Source organism: Oryctolagus cuniculus, chromosome 7 (genome assembly GCF_051225735.1).
Source record: "Oryctolagus cuniculus isolate XC-2025 breed Fujian yellow rabbit chromosome 7, ASM5122573v1, whole genome shotgun sequence".
Taxonomy (NCBI): Eukaryota; Metazoa; Chordata; class Mammalia; order Lagomorpha; family Leporidae; genus Oryctolagus; species Oryctolagus cuniculus.
Window position 1 is genome coordinate 20,996,450 of NC_142873.1, and position 19,176 is coordinate 21,015,625.

Consider the following 19,176-nt stretch of genomic DNA (forward strand, 5'->3'; position numbering starts at 1 on the left):
AGAGCCCAGAGAAGGAGGCAGGTGGGACCCATACCCTAGTCCCAGATTTGACCCTGATCTGTCATGACCTTTGACAAGAGAGGGCTGGAAGACCTCAGCTCTGAAACTCCATAGTTCTCTGGAACCCCCCGCCAGCCCAGCAGAGGCCTCCTCATCTGGGAGGTCTTTCTGTCCTGGCCCTGGTGGTTGCTGTGGTGCCCATGAATGCAAAACATGGGGTCATCACTGCCTACAGCGTGCACCACCTCGGAGCATTTTCTCATCATATTTCCATGTTTCCCTTTTCTCTTCTCCCTGGTTCACAATCCCATAACTTCCCTCAGCACACCACTCCCTTGGTTTTCTCTGGTAAAATGTCAGAACTGCTTGCAGCTCAAATTCCATGCATTTCACTGGACAGATACAGAGCATAGCAAATGCTCACCTCCAGTGTACTCTTCCTCCTCACTTGCCAGTCTCACTTCCTGGGGAGAGCAGATTTAAAAAAAAAACAGCAGTGCTAATTCCGGAGACAAAAGACCTGAGTTCTCCTCAGTGCTCTGCCTGGACCCTGCTGTGCGACCTCAAGCAAGTCAGTTAACCTTTCTTGTTCTCATATTTACAAAATGAGCTTTTAGACAGGGATTCCTTCTAAACTTCCTTCTACCTCTTACATTTGATTATTTATGCGTGACAAAGCAACAGAAGACTTCATCAGTTTTGACCTACCTCATTAATACAAATGAAAGAAGAGAACTTGGCATTTTAAGATCAGCAGCCCAGAAGTCAGAGCGCTGTGACCCTCTGGTGATGAGTTTGGAGATCCCAAGAAGGGGAAAGCTCCTTATAGCTTAATCCCTATCTCTCTAACAAGATAAACACAAAATCCTTTCATGAAATCTGATAAACTCAGCTAAGCTTTGAGACGGGACTGGGAAATAATGTATTTTCTGTCCACCCAGATTTGGCCATATGGTCTCCTTCATAAATATGCTCCCAAGTGACGCTGGGAGCAAACAGTAATGGAAAAAGCAAAGATTTGTCATGAGAGAGCTGAGGCCATGATAATAGCTGTGCATGCCATTGAGCTACGTTAGGTAGCTGTCCTCATCACTACAGGGACCAAGGCTGGTCTTACTGTGGATTATTAGGGAAGGGACTATGGAGGGTTCCATCCAAGATGATAGGGTGGACATCAGCAATGGTGGAGGCTTAGATCAGCCTTGGTGATTGGGAATCCATGCTGTTGGGCCCATACATAGTCTCCATTTCAGCCCCCATGGACACTTGCGTAAAGTGTCCATGGTGTCAGTCTTGGGAAGGCCGAAGACAAGGGACGACCAAGTTCATCAACCAAGTCACCTTATCCTTGGTCATTCAGTGAGTCTTCTGTAGTGTTTTCTGTCTGGTGTACATCATCATGCAGTAAAAGATCTTCACACATACCCACTGCCATAATCCCTTCTATACCCCACTTCCCCAGAGCGTCTTGGTACTGATTCTCCAGTTTGGCTCTTGCCATGGCTCTAACTACCCCAGCCATTTGCCACTGCCCACAATTCCATATGTGCTCTATGCTCAGGCTACTTCTACACAAGGTGGATGACAAAGGCCATGCCCATAAGGATTCCTCAGTAGTGTCTTTGAGGGTCACCTCAATGGAACTGAAGTGTGTCCACAGTTCATTTACAACTTGCATGTATATACATAATTGACTTATCAGTGAAAACAACATTTTTTCCTCTCCAGCAAGCGGCCCTAAAAGTTTCCCACCCCAACCATCTGCCATCCCACAATCTAATGAAGAAACCATGGTACAACAATAGTAGATGGCACTGAACTTAATTGGCTGGCTTTACAGCAGGCCAGTGCCTTCTGGTCCTGCTCATGCCTCAACACAAAGCACTATTTTTATATCTCAGTTGGCCATTTGTTTGGCCTACCCACCCTCGTAGCTGGTTAAGGGGTTCAAAACAGCTCATGAGGGGGTTGTTCTGGCTGTGTGGTCATTGATGTCAAGAATCAGATGCTTCCCATCCCCCAGGCCCCTATAAATAAATATTTGCTGTCTTCCCCAAGTAGATGCAAAGAGTGTCTAACAAAGATCAATGTTTATTAATGACTGCATACCAAAATATACCTGAGTATATGTTTGTTTGCTCTAGCGATATGATATCTAGCATAATAGTTGTAAATGAGGCTCATACTTGGGTACCTTTGCATTAGTCTCTTTCATACTCTATGAATGCATAGCTTTGTAAAGGTCAAGCTGGTGAATTAAATTAAAACATAATGAGTATTATAACTCTTGCATCCTTTTAAGTCCTTAATATATGTCCTAATCTCTATCAACCTCCCAGCTGTGATATTATTTTTGATATTTTTTATCTTGGGCATGAGAATGTGGTGTCACACTGATAGACCTTACCCATAGGACAAAATACCAATGTGCTTCAGTGTTTCCCTTTCCTGAGAGCATTGATACGTGAGTGAATGGTTGTAGGTCCCCCTGGAGAAGAACAGGGAGAATCAGCACCAATCCATCTGTTGTGATGTTGCATGGTCCTTCTTTCTGCCTCTAGCCTCTCCTTCAGCCAATGGTTCTAGGTCCCAAAAGTTGTCCATCCTCCTGCTTATCCCTCCTTGATTCCTCTGGCTGTGTAATAGAATATCTTTGTTGGCTACTTATATGCATTGAACCCTAAAGTTCCTTCATTTTGCTAATCATTTCAATAGATCTTTGTGGGCCAGGCCCTCTTGACTGTCACTCCAACTCTGCTGCCTGTTACAATGTGCTCATCTTGCTCCTGTTTAGCATCAACACCTGGTCCCTAATACTTCAGAATGCCATCATCCCATCACTCTCAGGGAGCTCATCCACCATGAGTCTTGACCTACAGAGGGATGTCCACAACTCAAGAAAGATGAACAGTAGTCCCCAAGGTTAAAGTGTGCATGTGCCTGTGAACATGAGTGCATGAGTGTGTATGTGCATGTCGGGGATAGTGGCAAGAAAAGGATCGCTGGTACTGGGGAGAGCACAGACTGCAAAAGGAATAAATTTTCACTTGCCCAGAGTGACCAACTATGGGTATTCTGAAACCTTCAAAATAAATCAGTGTGACCAGATTGGAAGATGGTATGTCTCTCACCAGCACATTTTTATTGCTTTGGCAAACAGAGTACACAGTAGAAAGATATGAGACCTCTTCATCATCTTTACAACTTAACTTAGTTGTCACCTCTCCTGGGAAAACATTCTTGACCCCTAAAACTGTGGCCATAGGCCTCATTTATGGGACACATTTATAATGATTCTATTTATGACACTTATCATACTATACTATAATTATCTAGATAGTCTATTTTAAGAGTAAGAGCTATCCCTGGTTAACAATTATAGCTCAGGAATATAGACATACTGAATCACAGTAGGAGATTGGTATGAATGTTCTGTGCTACCCCAGGGCCACAGTCTTCTTTGATGCCATGTGGATGGCTGCAGCCTTCCTTCTTATATTATGTCTCCCTTCTAGGACTCCCCTTTTCCCTCCCCAACAGATACCCAGCCTGACACAATTGCTCAGGAATTGTTCACTGGTCTGATAAATGCTTATGGGCTGTAAAAAGTATTACAAACTGAATGTGTTACCTTCCCAGGGTATTTGCCACTTAAAGAGGATTCATAATGGAAAAGGCAAGAAATGAATCTCTAATCTTGTAATTCTCAAAACAGTGAGCTCTTTGACCAAACTGTATAAACCTTTACACTAATGACCCTGGTAATCCCACCTACTGCCATCATACAAGATAATACCCCTCGGGAGAAGCAATTCAGACATGTGACACTGTTCATTTTTAGGTGAGGAAAGAGCATTACTTACTTCTGTGCCTTGTCTTTGTCACCTGTAAATGGGGTGACATTAATATCTGCCTTAACAGGTTGATAGATTAAATTAGGTGTTGTACCTCATGGAGTTTAAGATAGAGCATGGTACATAGTAAATGCTAGACATGTTCACTGGGTTTTATTCAAAACAGACTATGGTCAGATGTAGCCCAGACAAGAGGCCTCCACTCTGGGAAACCCCAGTCAGGGCTCATGAACTTTCCTCTTGGCCCAGTTGGCAACCCCTGGTAGCTAGTCCACTAAGAATTTTCTCTTCTGAAACAGGAAGCACAGGCTGTCTTGAGAAGAAACAATATGATGTTATGCATGCACAGGCTAATAATGTCACTTCTTGACTTTCATGGATCCAGAATTTGTTAATGAGGAAAGATGAATATTTCTACCTCTCTGCGTCTCTGATGCCAACTTCCACATTACTTGGGTGAAGAGTTCCAAAATGACAAATGTGTAGGCATTTTTGTTTAAGCTTACTTCATAACTGCTCTGAGTCACATTCTGACTCCTTTATAAGAAACACCCCCTCAAAATAAGAAAATAAAAATCCCAAAAATCACTCTAAATATAAGCTATAAGGTAGATGTAAACTTGATTCCCCCATTTCACACTCTTGCTCCTTGCTCTCATTCTCACTCTCATGCTCTCTTTCTCTCAAGCCATTTCTCACTCTCAGTAACTTACTTTACTTCCAGAAGATTTTAACCCTTTGCCCCCAAGTCTCTACAAAATAGAGATCTTGGAGCTACTGACTTGTCTTATACCAGATGAAGTTCTTTGATAATTAATTTTGTGTGTCAACTTGACTGGGCTACAGGGTGCCCAGGAATTTGGACAAATCTTGTTTTTAAAGTGTCTTGAAGGTGTTTCTGACTAAGATTAACATTTGAATCAGTAGGCTGAATGAAGCATCTTGTCCTCCCTCATGTGGATGATTCTTATCCAATCAACTGAAATTGTAAATAAGACAAAAATGCTAAATAAGAATGAATATCTTCTGTTTAACTTCCTTCCAGTTAGAACATCAGTTTTTTCCTGCCCTTGGGTTCATCAAAACGTTGTCCCTTTCTGAGTCTCAAGGCTATAGTTACACCATCACCTTTCCTAGTCCTCAGGCCTTCAGACTCAGAGTAGGACCACACCACCAGGTCTCCTGAGTTTCCAGCTTGCTGACCCAATCTGCAGATCTTGAGACTTCTCAGCCCACACAGTCACATGAGCCAATTCTCACACTAATTCTCATTATATACATATCTGCCTCCTTTTCTCTGTTTCTCTAGAGAACCCTGAACAACACTGCATTTTCCTTGCCACAGTGTCCTATTTGAGGGTCAAGTTAGTCTATTTTCTACTTATGAATTCTGCTGTGTAGTGAAAAATGTCATAATTAAGGCTAAGTGTACTTGGAGGCCCCCAGGGTTGATAGAAACACTGAGTCGTGTTCCATTTGCATATCAAGTGAGTAAAATGAAGGCTTACAAACTGTTTGGAAACCTTCTGACATTCTGATAGGGCCTCTGGAGAGCCATCTTTAACCATGATTAATGTGCTCCCTCTAATGAGATGCTTTCACTCCTGTGGTTGTCAGTCAACCCTTCACCAAGGCCTCTATGTTCGGAGCAGTGTCGGGTCTAACTATTGTAATCATGGTTTCTTTACGTGTCCCTGGGCCTTAGAATTCAGTCCACTCAAAGTCATCAGAGCACCAAAGTCATGTGAATGGCAGCCTTAATGTGTGGTCAGCTTTCCCCTTATGCCTCCTGTAAGCACATGCCAGCACAGAGAGGTTAAGTGCTTGGCACTTTCCTTCTCCCATAGCGATCACAGTCAGCAATTGAGATTCATGGCAGCCATTTTGGGCTCTTGTTGCATCATTTGTCATGAAAATGAGGTATTAGAATTTCAGTGCCTAATATGCTTTGTGAGTTATAGTGGAGAACAGAGCTGCTTCTTTGGTATTTCTGATAATATGTAGCTTTGTCAAAGGCTGATGGCAAATGATCAGTACCAAAGTGCCTTGGAAAAGCACACTCTTCCTGTCATGGCTTACATTGTGGGAAAAATTACCATCAGACAAAATGGCGCAGTGGAGAAGCTTGTAAGTGGAGGAAGACATTTTTACCCTCAGAAAAGACCTGCAATGTGACCTCCAAGCTGGATGACAGAGGACTTCCATGGGAGCCCATGTGACAATGACCGAGTGTGTGGCTCCCTGCTTCAGAGATACCACCCAGTCCTGAGGCTCCCCTAGAACCTCAGGCCCAGTCCTGTGTGGAGGAGAAAGCAGCTATCTAGACAAAGTTATTTGAACATTCCCCGTAAAACATCCGACTTCCTGAAAGGGTCTATCCACCCACTAAACTTTGTGCACAGAGTGATCACCATTAAATCCACTTTTTAAGAGCCATATGGAGGCAGAGGCATTTAACTAAATTAAACTTCCATCCTCCCAGAGAAAGATAATATGTTCACCAGTTCGGAGGACTTGTGTAGAGGGAAACACTAAGGCCAACTGTTGAGAGCTCTAGGAGATTTTAACTCAAGCAGAACCACAGTGGAAAGGGTTCTTGACAAAGAACTCACTGACAATGGAAGTATTCTGACAATGGCCACAAAGGATTAAAATTCCACAATGGAATGCCAGGTGGGCATTAAGGTTTCTCCTGACTCAAATGTTCTGTAATTTTATCACTAACTAAAAATAGGGAGAACAATGGATTCTCTCCTCTTCTTTGGGAAACATGCATATTAATGATATTAGCAGGTTACCTGGCAGAGAAATCTAAGTCTGCTCCCAATTGTGTAGATTTCCTCGGTTGATCCACATCATTTCTTCAGAGTTTCCCATCTATGAAACAAAGAGGTTATTCTCAGTCTCTAAGGTCCATTCCCATTCTGATATTCAGTAATTCTCTCATCCTGGATAAGTTATAGAGAATCTTTCTGACTATGTTAGAGTGATAAAATAACAAAATATCATCAGGCTGGCAAAGAGGGATCAAGTCTAGTACCAATCCAATTCTAATTGATTGGTAGTGGCTGCTTAGAACACTGTGTCAAAGAAGGATGCTGAGGGCCAAATCCAAAGATGTCTGAGAGATATTTCCACCAATAATTAGGGATAGCTGCCAAAGTGGTTGAAGTGGGAAAATGTTGACAATAATCCATGACAAGTTACCAGTCCTACAGTAGCACCTTGAAAATTTAATTTTTCAGGTTTCAGTTATCACAGATGATTGATAACACAAGACATGGCAAAGAATACAAGGTCTTATTGGGCTGAGAAGTTGAGTGAGTGCCACTAATCATAGCTACAAATATGTCCAAGGCCTTGAGGCCCAGAAACACAGCTTCAAGCTCTGCACTGGGATATAGCTTCTTCCTCATCATGTAGCCTTGTTATTCTCTGCTTATGATGACCAAAGTTATTTCTTTTAAACAGTTTAATTGCATTTTATTCCATTCTATGTAGGAAATGTCACACATGGATTCTGAAGACTTGAGAAGGCTTCTGGGAAAAAATCATTCATAAATGTCAAGAGCTTATTATACAAAGTCTTCTCTATAGTACAGGAATGTTTAAAGCAGAAACTGATATAAGATATCGGGTACATTCCACGATAGGAAGGTGTACATTGTAATGCACAAGTACTATTACTTTCATCTCTTCAAAAATGATATCTAGGGTCAGACAAATTGGCCTAGCAGTTAAGACACTCACATTCCATACTGGAGTGCTTGGGTTTGATGCCTGCCATCAGTTTCGACTCTAGCTTCCTACTTCCTCTGCAGGCCCTGAGAGGCAGTGGTGATGGCTCAAGTAATTAGATTCCTATAATTTACATGGGTGACCTGGGTTGAATTCTTGGCTCTCAGCTTCAGCCTCAGCCCAGACCCAGCTGTCACAGGCATTTGGGTAGTGAACCAGCAGATGGGAATGTTCTCTCTGTCTCTCTGTATGCCAAATAAATAAATATTTTTTAATTTAATGATACCTAAATACATTATGGAAGATGAAATTTCAATCAAACTGTACACCTTAACATTAAGAATATTGCTGAAGAATTAATATCTGATGTCCTAAATAGCGCTCTGGCCTCAGAATCAGCCCTTAAGGCATTTGGATATGGCTGAAGAGCCCATGAGAGTATTTTAGGCATGGAAAGCCAAGTCACTCTGTTAAAAAAAAAAAAGAAGAAGAAGAAGAAGAAGAAGACGACATCGACGACCTAAATGAAAGATCTCTGCGAGTGAGATACCAGTGGAAAGAACAGGCCATCAAAGAAGGAGGTACCTTTCTCTGAAGGGAGGAGAGAACTTCCACTTTGACTATGACCCTGTCGGAAGAAGATCAAAGTCTGGGAACTCAAAAGACTTCCATAGCCTTGGCAACTCATGACTAGAGCCTAGGGAGATTACTGACGCCATAAACAAGAGTGTCAAATTGTTAAGTCAACAACAGGAGTCACTGTGTACTTACTTCTCATGTGGGATCTGTCGTTAATGTGTTGTCCAATGGAAGTAATGCTATAACTAGTACTGAAACAGTATTTTACACTTTGTGTTTCTGTGTGGGTGCAAACTGATGAAATATTTACTTAATATATACTAAACTGATCTTCTGTATATAAAGATAATTGAAACTGAAAAAAAATTAATATCTGAGAGAACAGATAAAATGAAAGAATACTGAGGGGCCAGCACTGTGGTACAGAGGGTTAAAGCCCTGGCCTAAAGCACCAGCATCCCATATGGGCACCAGTTCTAGACCTGGCTACTCCTTTTTAAATCCAGTTCTTTCCTGTGGCCTAGGAAAGCAGTGGAAGATGGCCCAATTGCTTGGGCCCCTGCACCCATGTGGGAGACCCGGAAGAAGCTCCTGGCTCCTGGCTTCAGATCGGCGCAGCTACAGCTGTTGTGGCCATCTGGGGATTGAACCAGTGGATAGAAGACCTCTGTCTGTCTCTAACTCTCTCTGTAACTCTGTCTTTCAAATAAATAATATAAACCTTTAAAAAAAAATAAGAAAGAATAACGAAACCCTGAGAGGCATACCACACACCCTCCATTTGTATATTACCTCCTTTCTTCTTTTTCTGATTCGCAATTTCAAAATGTCTAAATGCAAGGACTGAGAATAAAGAAGAGAATTTTTTCATAATATTTGTATATTTCATGAACTTTTTTTTAACTTTTATTTAATAAATATAAATTTCCAAAGTACAACTTTTGGATTATAGCCACTTTTCCCCCCATAACCTCCCACCTACCTGCAACCATCCCATCTTCCACTCCCTCTCCCATCCCATTCTTCATCAAGATTCATTTTCAATTATCTTTATATACAGAAGATCAATTTGGTATATACTAAGTAAAGATTTCAACAGTTTGCACCCACACAGATACACAAAGTATAAAGTACTGTTTGAGTACTAGTTATACCATTAATTCACATAGTACAACACATTAAGGGCAGAGGTCCTACATGGGGAGCAAATATACAGTGACTCCTGTTGTTGATTTAACAATTGACACTCTTATCTATGACATTGTGGAGTTTCTTGATCTCTTTGTATATTCTGGTTATTAATCCTTTATCTGTTGCATAATTTGCAAATATTTTTTTCCATCCTGTCAATTGCCTCTTCACTTTCCTGACTGCTTCTTTTGCAGTACAGAAACTTCTCAATTTGATGTAATCCCAATTGTTAATTTTGGCTTTGAATGCCTGTGCCAATGGAATCTTTTCCAAGAAATCTTTGCCTGTGTCTATATCTTTCAGGGTTTCTCCGATGTTCTCTAATAATTTGATGGTGTCAGGTCGTAGATTTAGATCTTTAATCCACGTTGAGTGGATTTTTGTGTAAGGTGTAAGGGAGGGGTCTTGCTTCATGCTTCTGCACATGGAAATCCAGTTTTCCCAGCACCATTTGTTGAATAGACTGTCCTTGCTCCAGGAATTGGATTTAGCTCCTTGATCAAATATAAGTTGGCTGTAGACGTTTGGATTGATTTTTGGTGTTTCAATTCTGTTCCATTGATCTATCCATCTGTTTCTGTACCAGTACCATGCTGTTTTGACTATAACTGCCCTGTAGTAAATCTTGAAATCTGGTATTGTGATGCCTCCAGCTTTGTTTTTGTTGTAAAGAAAAGGCTTTTAAAACAGATGACTATGAGCTGCTAAATTGTCCCTTGAAATATTAAGTACAGGCACACTTCTGAAAAAAGCAATCCTCGATGAACCCTTCCAACAAAAACTCAATTGATAAGCCTCATTTGAGACAACAGGAGTATTTGGCTTAGTCTGGAGTCTGAGATCATGTTAGGAAAGCAAGTTTGGGCATCTAGGGTCACTGTCTTCCCAAGGGTAAGTCATTGTTGTAAATGTCTTGATTTAAGCTGAATTGCCACTTCTGGTTTGAATATGAAGGACAGAAAATTATTAACTCAAGATCTCCCATGAGTATATAGTAGTCAAGGGTCTCCAGAGACACAGAACCAATAGGAGATATACCAAGAGTAAGAGAGAGATTTTAAGGAGTTGGCTCATGTGAGTGCCAGGGCTGGCAATTCTGAAAACTTGGGCAGGAAATAGAGACAGGAGTTGACACCAAAATATTCAGGCAGAGTTTCTTCTTCTCAGGGGAACCTCGTTTTTTTCTGTTATCCACGACGTTTTTGTCCTACTAGCACCACCACAAAAATCCGTATGTGGGAGCCCTACCCCTAAATGGGATGGGATTTGGAAATGGAGCCTTTGGGGAAGTGACTTGGGTTATATGAGACCATGAGGATTTGTGATGGGATTGGAGTGACTTGGGTTATGTGAGACCATGAGGATTTGTGATGGGATTGGAGTGACTTGGGTTATGTGAGTCCATGGGGATTTGTGATGGGATTGGCGCCCTTTTAAGCAGATACACCATGGAGTTTGCTTTCAATCATGTGAGGAAACAGTGGGAAGACTGCCAACCGCACACCAAGAAGAGAGAGCTCAGCAGGAGCCAAATCAACTGGCACCATGAACTTGGACTTCTCAGCTTTAGTGCTGTGAGAAAAAATCCCTGTTGTTTCAGCCACCCAGGCTATGGTGTTACAGCTGCCTAGGCAGACCAAGACAAGCTCTTAAGGCCTCCCTCTGATTGAAGCATGACCATTCTCATTATAAAGGATAATATCCTTCACTTGAGTTCAACAGGTTGTAGATGTTAACCACACCCACAAAATATCTTCACAAAAACACCAATTACTTGGTGCCATAGTCTGGCCAAGTGGACACATGAGTCCAACCACCAGAAAGCAGCCCTTGAGAGTGCTTAGAAACATCACTGGTCTAATGCCTGTAGGAAGGTTGTGTAGTGAATCCAGGCAGGAAGGACTTTTCTGCAATTCCACTTTCAGCTTTCTGTGGGAACTTGGTCAAATTCAATCTAACCCAGTTTTCCATACACCGTGGTTGTAAATAAGAATAAACTTCAACAAATAGTAACAAAGATAATAGTCATGACCACTTACTAAGCACACCCTTTGTGCCAAGGCACTGTTTTAAAAGCTTCACAAGGATTATGCTCACAAAAGCCTATGGGAAAAACACTATTATCATCAACTCAGAGATTAAAAAAAAGAACACCACAAACAAGAGTTGAGAATTTGTATGAGGTTAAGAAATAGCAAGTGGCTACAAGAAAATATGAAGTTAAACGACCTGACTTCAGAGTCTGTGGCCTTGCTATCTAGCCTCCCACTTAGCACATTTCTGTTCACTTTGGGACTATCTCCCATATGATCAACACTCTGACACTATTCAGGCCACCACCTGCTAGGCAACCCTCCAGCGCCCTCCATGCCCCTTCTTCTCACCTCCTCTTTCAGAAACTTGTCCTGAGCTTTATTCCTTTGAAACCCTACACTGGCATCTTAGCCTGCCACCTCAAGCAAAGATTTGTCAATGGTCTTGATACAATAACTTAATCTTCCCAGAAAAATTTGCATGTTTGTAGAGACTCCCTGAAGCTATAATGCCTCTAGAAACCAGAGGGATTGTTTATAAATAATAGAATTGCAGGCATCTTGAGTCATGAGGAAGGGGAGCCTTGCAGAACCTCTCAAATCATATCCCACAGTGATAAAACTTCTTCACATAGAATATAGACACACTAACCTCTAGCACAGCCTCCAAATTCAATCATGCATATTTTAACCAAGTGGAAACCAGTAACACCTGGGCAGACAAATATAGTTTCACTCAAAGTAAATTTTAGGCTCTAGTGATGGGCAACTTGCAGTAGGGAGGAAGCCAACATGCGGTAAAGCTGGTTATTCTGAGCCACTGAGTTTCTTGCCCCTACAGCCTTCTAATAAACACAGTTAGATCTATTGAATGCTCATCATGGGAATCCTGGCCCCTGTGGCAGTCTGAACACACCCCTCACAAATATGTTCTACCCCTAACCACTGAAACCTATGAATGTGTTGCCTTACATGAAAAATGAATCTTGCAGAGGTGATTAAGATGAACCTTAAGATGGGGAAATACCTGGATTATCTCAACAGACCCAATCTAATTACTTAAGCTCTTAAGATCAGAGAACGTCAATGGAGGGAGACAAAAATATTGCAATCTTGAGAAAGATTCACCACACCTTTGCTGGCTCTGAGATAGAGAAACCTGTGCAGGGAAAAGAGAGAAGTCCACAGGACTAAGTCCACAGTGGACCCCAACTGTTGATCAGCAAGGAAATGTAGGCATTGGTCCTACAACCACAAGGAACTGAATTCAGCTGATAACCTGAACGAGCTTGGAAGTGGGTTCTTCCACAGAGCCTCCAGAAAGGATCATGGTCTGCCAACACTGGATTTCAGCCTGGCGAGATGCATGTTGAAGTTCTGATTCAGAGACCGAATTAATACATGCATATTATTTTAAATAGATAAGTTCATGGTCATTCATTTTAGCAGCAACAAAAAACTTATAACAAGGGCCAGTGTTAGGGTACAGCAGGTTAAGCTGCCATTTGCAACACCAGCATCCCATATCAGAGTGCTGGTTAGAGTCCTGACTGCTCCACTTCAGATCCAGCTCCCTGCTAATGTGCCTGCAAAGCAGAAGATGGCCCAAGTACTTGGGCCTTTGAAACTCATGTGGGAGACCCAGGTGGAGTTTCTGGCTCCTAGCTTTGGTCTGGCCAACGTATGCCCTTAAGACTATTTGGGGAATGAACCAGCAGATGGAAAATGCTCTCTCTCTCTCTAGCAGATGGAAAATTCTCTCTCTCTCCTTTCAAGTAAATAAATAACACCTTTCAAAAAACATAAAACAGTTAGCATGGACTTCAGGAAAACTCAGAACCTACCTACTTAGCGGTAGCTCAGCAGCTTGGCATCCACTTGTAGTTTTCAGCTGATCTTTTTCTACCCTTAATGTTCTGTTAAGGACTGTCTGCTCCCCCAACTTAGGTCTCTACTCAGCAGCTCTGCTCCTTAAGAGCCTAGGTCCTAAGTCAAGGTCCGTGTTCCCAACTTCAAAGCCAGAAGTCTAGTCCCTGGTGCTCGGTTGCTCTCACAAACTCCCTCGATTTGCCACCTGCTTTGCCTACTCCATTTCCTTCACTGTCTTCGACCCAAGGTCTTGCTAATTCCAGTGAAGGCGTATCCCTGACAACTAAGCTAATGATGCTGTTAACCCTGAAAGGTTGTTTTTTTGTTTTGTTTTGTTTTGGTTTGTTTGTTTGTTTTTTTTTTTTTTTTTTTTTTTTGACAGGCAGAGTTAGACAGTGAGAGAGAGAAAGGTCTTCCTTCCGTTGGTTCACCCCCCAAATGGCCGCTTTGGCTGGCGCACTGTGCCGATCCGAAGCCAGGAGCCAGGTGCTTCCTCCTGGTCTCCTTGTGGGTGCAGGGCCCAAGCACTTGGGCCATCCTCCACTGCCCTCCCGGGCCACAGCAGAGAGCTGGACTGGAAGAGGAGCAACCAGGACAGAACCGGCGCCCCAACCAAGACTAGAACCCGGAGTACCGGCACCACAGGTGGAGGATTACCCTAGTGAGCCGCGGCACCGGCCCTAAAAGTCTTCTTGAAGGAAACCAGTCTTTATTTAAACACAGCTTAGAAGTTAGTGGAGGACAAGATCTTCAAGGGAAATGGCATGAGAAAATGCCCTGAAGCAAGAACGAGTGTGATGCCATTCCACAAAAGAGATCAGTGGACTTAGGAAGTGCTGAGGGCTTGGTGATCAGGTAAGTGTGGGATGCTCTATTAGGCAGACCCGGGTAGTGTGTTTGGAGAGGACTGTCCTAAGGAGACTTAAATACAAGGCTTGGAAGGGAAAGCATTTGATACAAGGATCCAGATGCACAGTTGAGCAGATTGAATTTAACAGTCCAGGCAGGGAAAGAGAGACCAGGAACATATGCAAGAAAGGCAGAAAGAAGTAGGAAAACATGAACAATAGAAAGGAAAAATGCTACCTGACTTCATACCTTACGGGAAGCATTGTGCTCTGCATTTGTTTTCTCATTTAATTCTCCATATTGCAAGGCAGATGGACCTTTCCCTCCCTTACGAGTAAGGAAAAGGAGGCTCCAGGTCAAGTACCTCAGAGGCAGAGCTGCAATTCCTGCCGGATCGGTCTCACACGAAGCTCCCGCTCTTCCAGCCCTCTCCTCTCAGCCACAGCTTCTCATTAAAGGAGAGAGGTTTAAAATGTGTGAAAATCAGAGTGACTCTGGCTCCGGAGAACAGCCTTTGCCATTCATCTGGTGCCTTTCTATTCACTTGCATCAAAAGAAAGAAACTCCCCCAAAGGAGAGAAGTAACAAAGGTAGACAAGGCTCAGCTCCCCTGGGAGTGTTTCATTGTACGCTCAAAGACAGAACAAAATGCAACAGACATTTTCATCCCTAGAAATATCCACTTCCGAGTTCCCAGACAGGTGCCAAAGGTAGTGAGGGGCTGCTGTACTTCTTTCACATCTCTTCTTTCCCTTCCACCAATCACATGGCTCAAGTGATTGAAACAGGGGAGCTTAATAGGATGGATTCTTGGGGGAGGGACTGATTGAGGAATTCTATTTCTCAGTGCAATTGCGTTATTAATTAATAGCTTTATCCTTGGAAACAGTTATTGTCCTATATCTAATTTGTCTGACATAACTGTTAAGTACCAGAAAGCTTTGTTTGTTTATTATATTGTTACTTTAAAGTAGCACGATGGGACAGATACAATTGCCATATAAGGCATTTATTGAAGATTAAAGACAAATTTGAAGGAATGGCTGACTTGACACACATCTGAAAGCTATTTATCCATCAAGTTGCTGAACTTTTTTTTTCGAGACTGGTGTTGTGGCACAGCAGGTTAAGCTGCTGCCTGTGAAGCTGACCTCCCATAGCAGAGTGCAGGTCCAGGCCCAGCTGCTCTGCTTCTGATCCAGCTCCCTGCTGATGCACCTGGGAAAGCAGCAGAAGATGTACCATGTACTTGGGAGATTCAGATGGAGATCCTGTCTCCTGGCTTCCTCCTGGCCCAACCCCAGCTGTTGTGGCCATTTGGGGAGTAAACCAGAGGAAGGATGGTCTCTCCTCCCGACTGTCTTTATAACTTTCAAATAAAAAAAAGATCATTTTAAAAATTATTTTTTCTGGGGCCGGCGCTGTGGCGCAGTGGGTTAAAGCCGCAGCCTGCAGCACTAACATCTCATATAGGTACCGGTTTGAATCCCTGCTGCTCCACTTCCAATCCAGCTCTGTGCTATGACCTGGGAAAGCAGTGGAAGGTGGCCCAAGTCCTTGGGCCCCTGCACCCACGTAGGAGACCCAGAAGAAACTCCTGGCTCCTGGTTTCGGATCAGCTCAGCTCTGGGCGGTGTGGTCATTTGGAGAGTGAACTAGTGGAATGGAAGACCTCTCTTTCTCTGGCTCTGCCTCTCTCTGTAATTCTGTCTTTCAAATAAATAAAATAATTCTTTAAAAATTATTTTTCTTGTTTTTCCACAGCTTTATTAAAGTATAATTGACAAATAAGAATTATATATATTTACAGTGTACTACAGGATATTCTAATATAGGTATACTTCATGAAATGATCCAATGAAGCTAATGAACATATCCATCACTTCACGTAATTCCTTTTTGAGTGGGTACTGAGATTTAAGACCTTGCTCCTTGCCAACTTCAAATATACAGGACAATATTATTAACTATAGTCAACACTGCCGCACAGCAGATCCCAAGAACGTATTCCTTCAGTCTAACTGAGACTTTGTGCTCCTTGACCTCCCCACTTGCCCCAGTATTTCCTTGGCTTGAATTCCTTTTGGGAGACTTCTTCCTTGGGGTCACCATGCACAGAAAGCTCTTTATATTTAGTTTCCTGAAATACCAGGTGGGAATGAAAAACAGTACTAACCTCATCGGCTGTCAGGAGCATTGAAGGAATTGACACACGTGGAGCACTTAGATGGTATGTAAGGCCACTCACACGCAAGACGCTTACCACAAACAGGGAAGAAAGAGGAAGGCTGTGAAATGCCGAAGTGCGAAAGCACACCTGGCTGTCTCCACAGCTCCTCCAAACACGACTACTGTTGCGGTGATCTGGCATCCTCACTTTTCACTCACCGTCTGAGCGAGCCAAGAAATCAGTCAAGCATCAGAGCACAAAAAAGTGCAAGTCTAAAGCCGTAGATGAGGGAGGAAGCTCTGCCAGGTGAAATGACTTATCCAAGATCACACCACCACTGATTAAAGAGGAAGCTGCTGACTTCTAGTCATTCCTCACTCCATTACTGTAGGGCTGAGTTCATCCCTCTTAAGTGACAGCTGGATAAGAAGAAAATGTTAGAGTGAATGCAATTTAGCATCTTGAAGAATGGGATGGGTTAGGCAGCTGCTTCCCATTACTTCTGGAGACAGGATATTGCAACAAGAGAGTCTCAGTGAAAGCTGAGCTGGAGCTGGTTTCCACTGCGCACCTGAGAGTGGGCAGCTTACTCTTAAAAAAAGAGAGAGAGAGAGACATTTATTTATTTGAAAGGCAGAGTTACAGAGAGGCAGAGGCATAGAGAAATAGAGTTCTTCCAGCCACTGGTTCACTCCCCAAATGGCCACAGCAACCAGTCTGAAGCCAGGAGCCAGGAGCTTCTTCTGGGTCTCCCATGTGGGTGCAGGGGCCCAAGCACTTGGGACATCCTCTACTGCTTTCCCAGACCACAGCAGAGAGCTGGATCTGAAGTGGAGCAGCTGGGACGCAAACTGGTGCCCATATGTGATGCTGGCACTGCAGGCAGCGGCTTTACCCACTACACACAGCGCCGCCCCTGGCAGCTTATTCTTGTGACTCCAATCCTGCACCTGGAGAGATGGATGCAAGCCATATGGCTCCTGGATGCTACAGCTCTGGGCTGTGTTAGCGAATAGATCAATGTTTATCTGAGTCACTCCCCCACCCCCAGTACCATGAAAAGGAGTAATGTCACCTTCTCACTCCCACATTTATCAAACTCTCCCTCAGAATGGGCCAAACGGATTCCCAAGAAGCCATGTAGCAGCTGCTGATGTCTAGAGGGAGCCAACACTCATCATCACCATGTAGTGCAAATGATGTAGCTGCCTACCCCACAAGACCACTGGCTGTGGAATGGGATTACTTGCCCCGGTACTGGCCGCCCGGGGAGTCCCTCTGCACTTCCCTGTTCACTTCCTCGCCATACCACCGGAAGGTCTCCTCCCAAAAATCACCCCTGTCCCTGGGCAGCCACAAAACCTGAATCCCCATCATCAAACTTGCCTAAATAATTGGTCTTTGGAGACAGGTAATTTGGCTGAATAAAAACCAAATCTACCCCTGAAAGGTTAACACACTGGAAACCAGCTAAAAAGCAAGGACTAATTAGGCTAATTAACATTTTCATGTTCACTTCAGAATATGTCGTATAAAAAAGAACACTATGTGTAAATTTTAAATTATAGTTTCCCCTCTCCCATCTCATTGCTCTTGGTTCCTCCCCAGAGGTAATTACCATGAAGGATTTGTGTATATTTTTCCAGTCCATTTCTCAAATGTTTACTGCATATAGTACTTCTGTATGTTGTATAATGTTGCATACATTTTATCAACTGCATGTATTACTCTACAATTTGATGCATGTCGACAAGGCTCATACATTTCAACTGCTATCTAACAAGCCACTGTTAATAAGGTAAGTTAATAAGTAATTAAATCTTTTTATTTTGATTGTGAGTAGTAATTAACTGAACATACTAGTGCCATACTTTTTTTTCCTCCTTTCCTGACCTCAGTAGATCAACTTTTCTTTTATTCTTTTACTAGTTTAGCAAGAATATATTTTATGTTTGTTGTGTCAATGATTCTTCTACATGTTTAAAATGTATACTTAACAAAGTCTAAAGATGATCAATACATCCATCTTCCCTTGAAATATAAATAAATGCCTTAGAACTCATTTTAATATTCTGCTTGCTACCTACCAGGATTTTCATTCATTATTTTAATACCATGTTTTGGACTCATAAATTAATGTTTTAAATTAATATTTAATGGTATTTTACATGCTTAGCCTTGTTTTTATTCCACTTGTTTTTGTGCACTCTGCTTTTTCTCAAGGATCATTGCCTGTTGTTGATACACAGCTTTTAGTTGTTTTTCAGCAGGAATCTATGAAAAGCAAACTCTTGTTTATATACCTTAAAATATCTTCATTTGCCCTCACTCTTGGATGACAGTTTAGCTGAGTACAAAATTCTGATTGAAAGATGTTATCGGCCGGCGCCGCGGCTCACTAGGCTAATCCTCCGCCTTGCGGCGCCGGCACACCGGGTTCTAGTCCCAGTCGGGGCGCCGGATTCTGTCCCAGTTGCCCCTCTTCCAGGCCAGCTCTCTGCTGTGGCCCAGGAGTGCAGTGGAGGATGGCCCAAGTACTTGGGCCCTGCACCCCATGGGAGACCAGGATAAGTACCTGGCTCCTGGCTTCGGATCAGCGCGGTGCGCCGGCCGCAGCACACCAGCCGCGGCGGCCATTGGAGGGTGAACCAATGGCAAAAGGAAGACCTTTCTCTCTGTCTCTCTCTCTCACTATCCACTCTGCCTGTCAGAAAGAAAGAAAGAAAAGAAAGAAAGAAAGGAAAGAAAGAAAGGAAGAAAGGAAGGAAGGAAGGAAGGAAGGAAGGAAGGAAGGAAGGAAGGAAGGAAGGAAGGAAAGAAGGAAAGAAGGAAAGAAGGAAAGAAGGAAAGAAGGAAAGAAGGAAAGAAAGGAAGAAAGAAAGTTATCAAGGCC

At 42.9% G+C, this 19,176-nt stretch overlaps 1 long non-coding RNA gene across 8 annotated transcripts in view; it reads right to left on the minus strand.

Annotated features, from left to right (window-relative positions):
* Positions 1–17,627, minus strand: part of LOC149125356 (uncharacterized) — a 31,877-nt gene extending 14,250 nt beyond the window's left edge. For 2 of the 8 annotated variants that reach the window (XR_016237014.1, XR_016237019.1), the window contains exons 1-3: positions 16,290–17,627; positions 14,478–14,558; positions 6,653–6,731 (exon numbers count right to left, since the gene is read on the minus strand). This is a non-coding gene — a long non-coding RNA (uncharacterized LOC149125356). Of the gene's footprint in view, positions 1–4,015; positions 4,834–6,652; positions 6,732–14,362; positions 14,559–16,289 lie in introns of those variants that run through there. The other 6 variants (XR_016237013.1, XR_016237018.1, XR_016237015.1 and 3 more) reach the window with 4 other exon arrangements.
* Between the last annotated feature and the right edge of the window lie 1,549 nt (positions 17,628–19,176).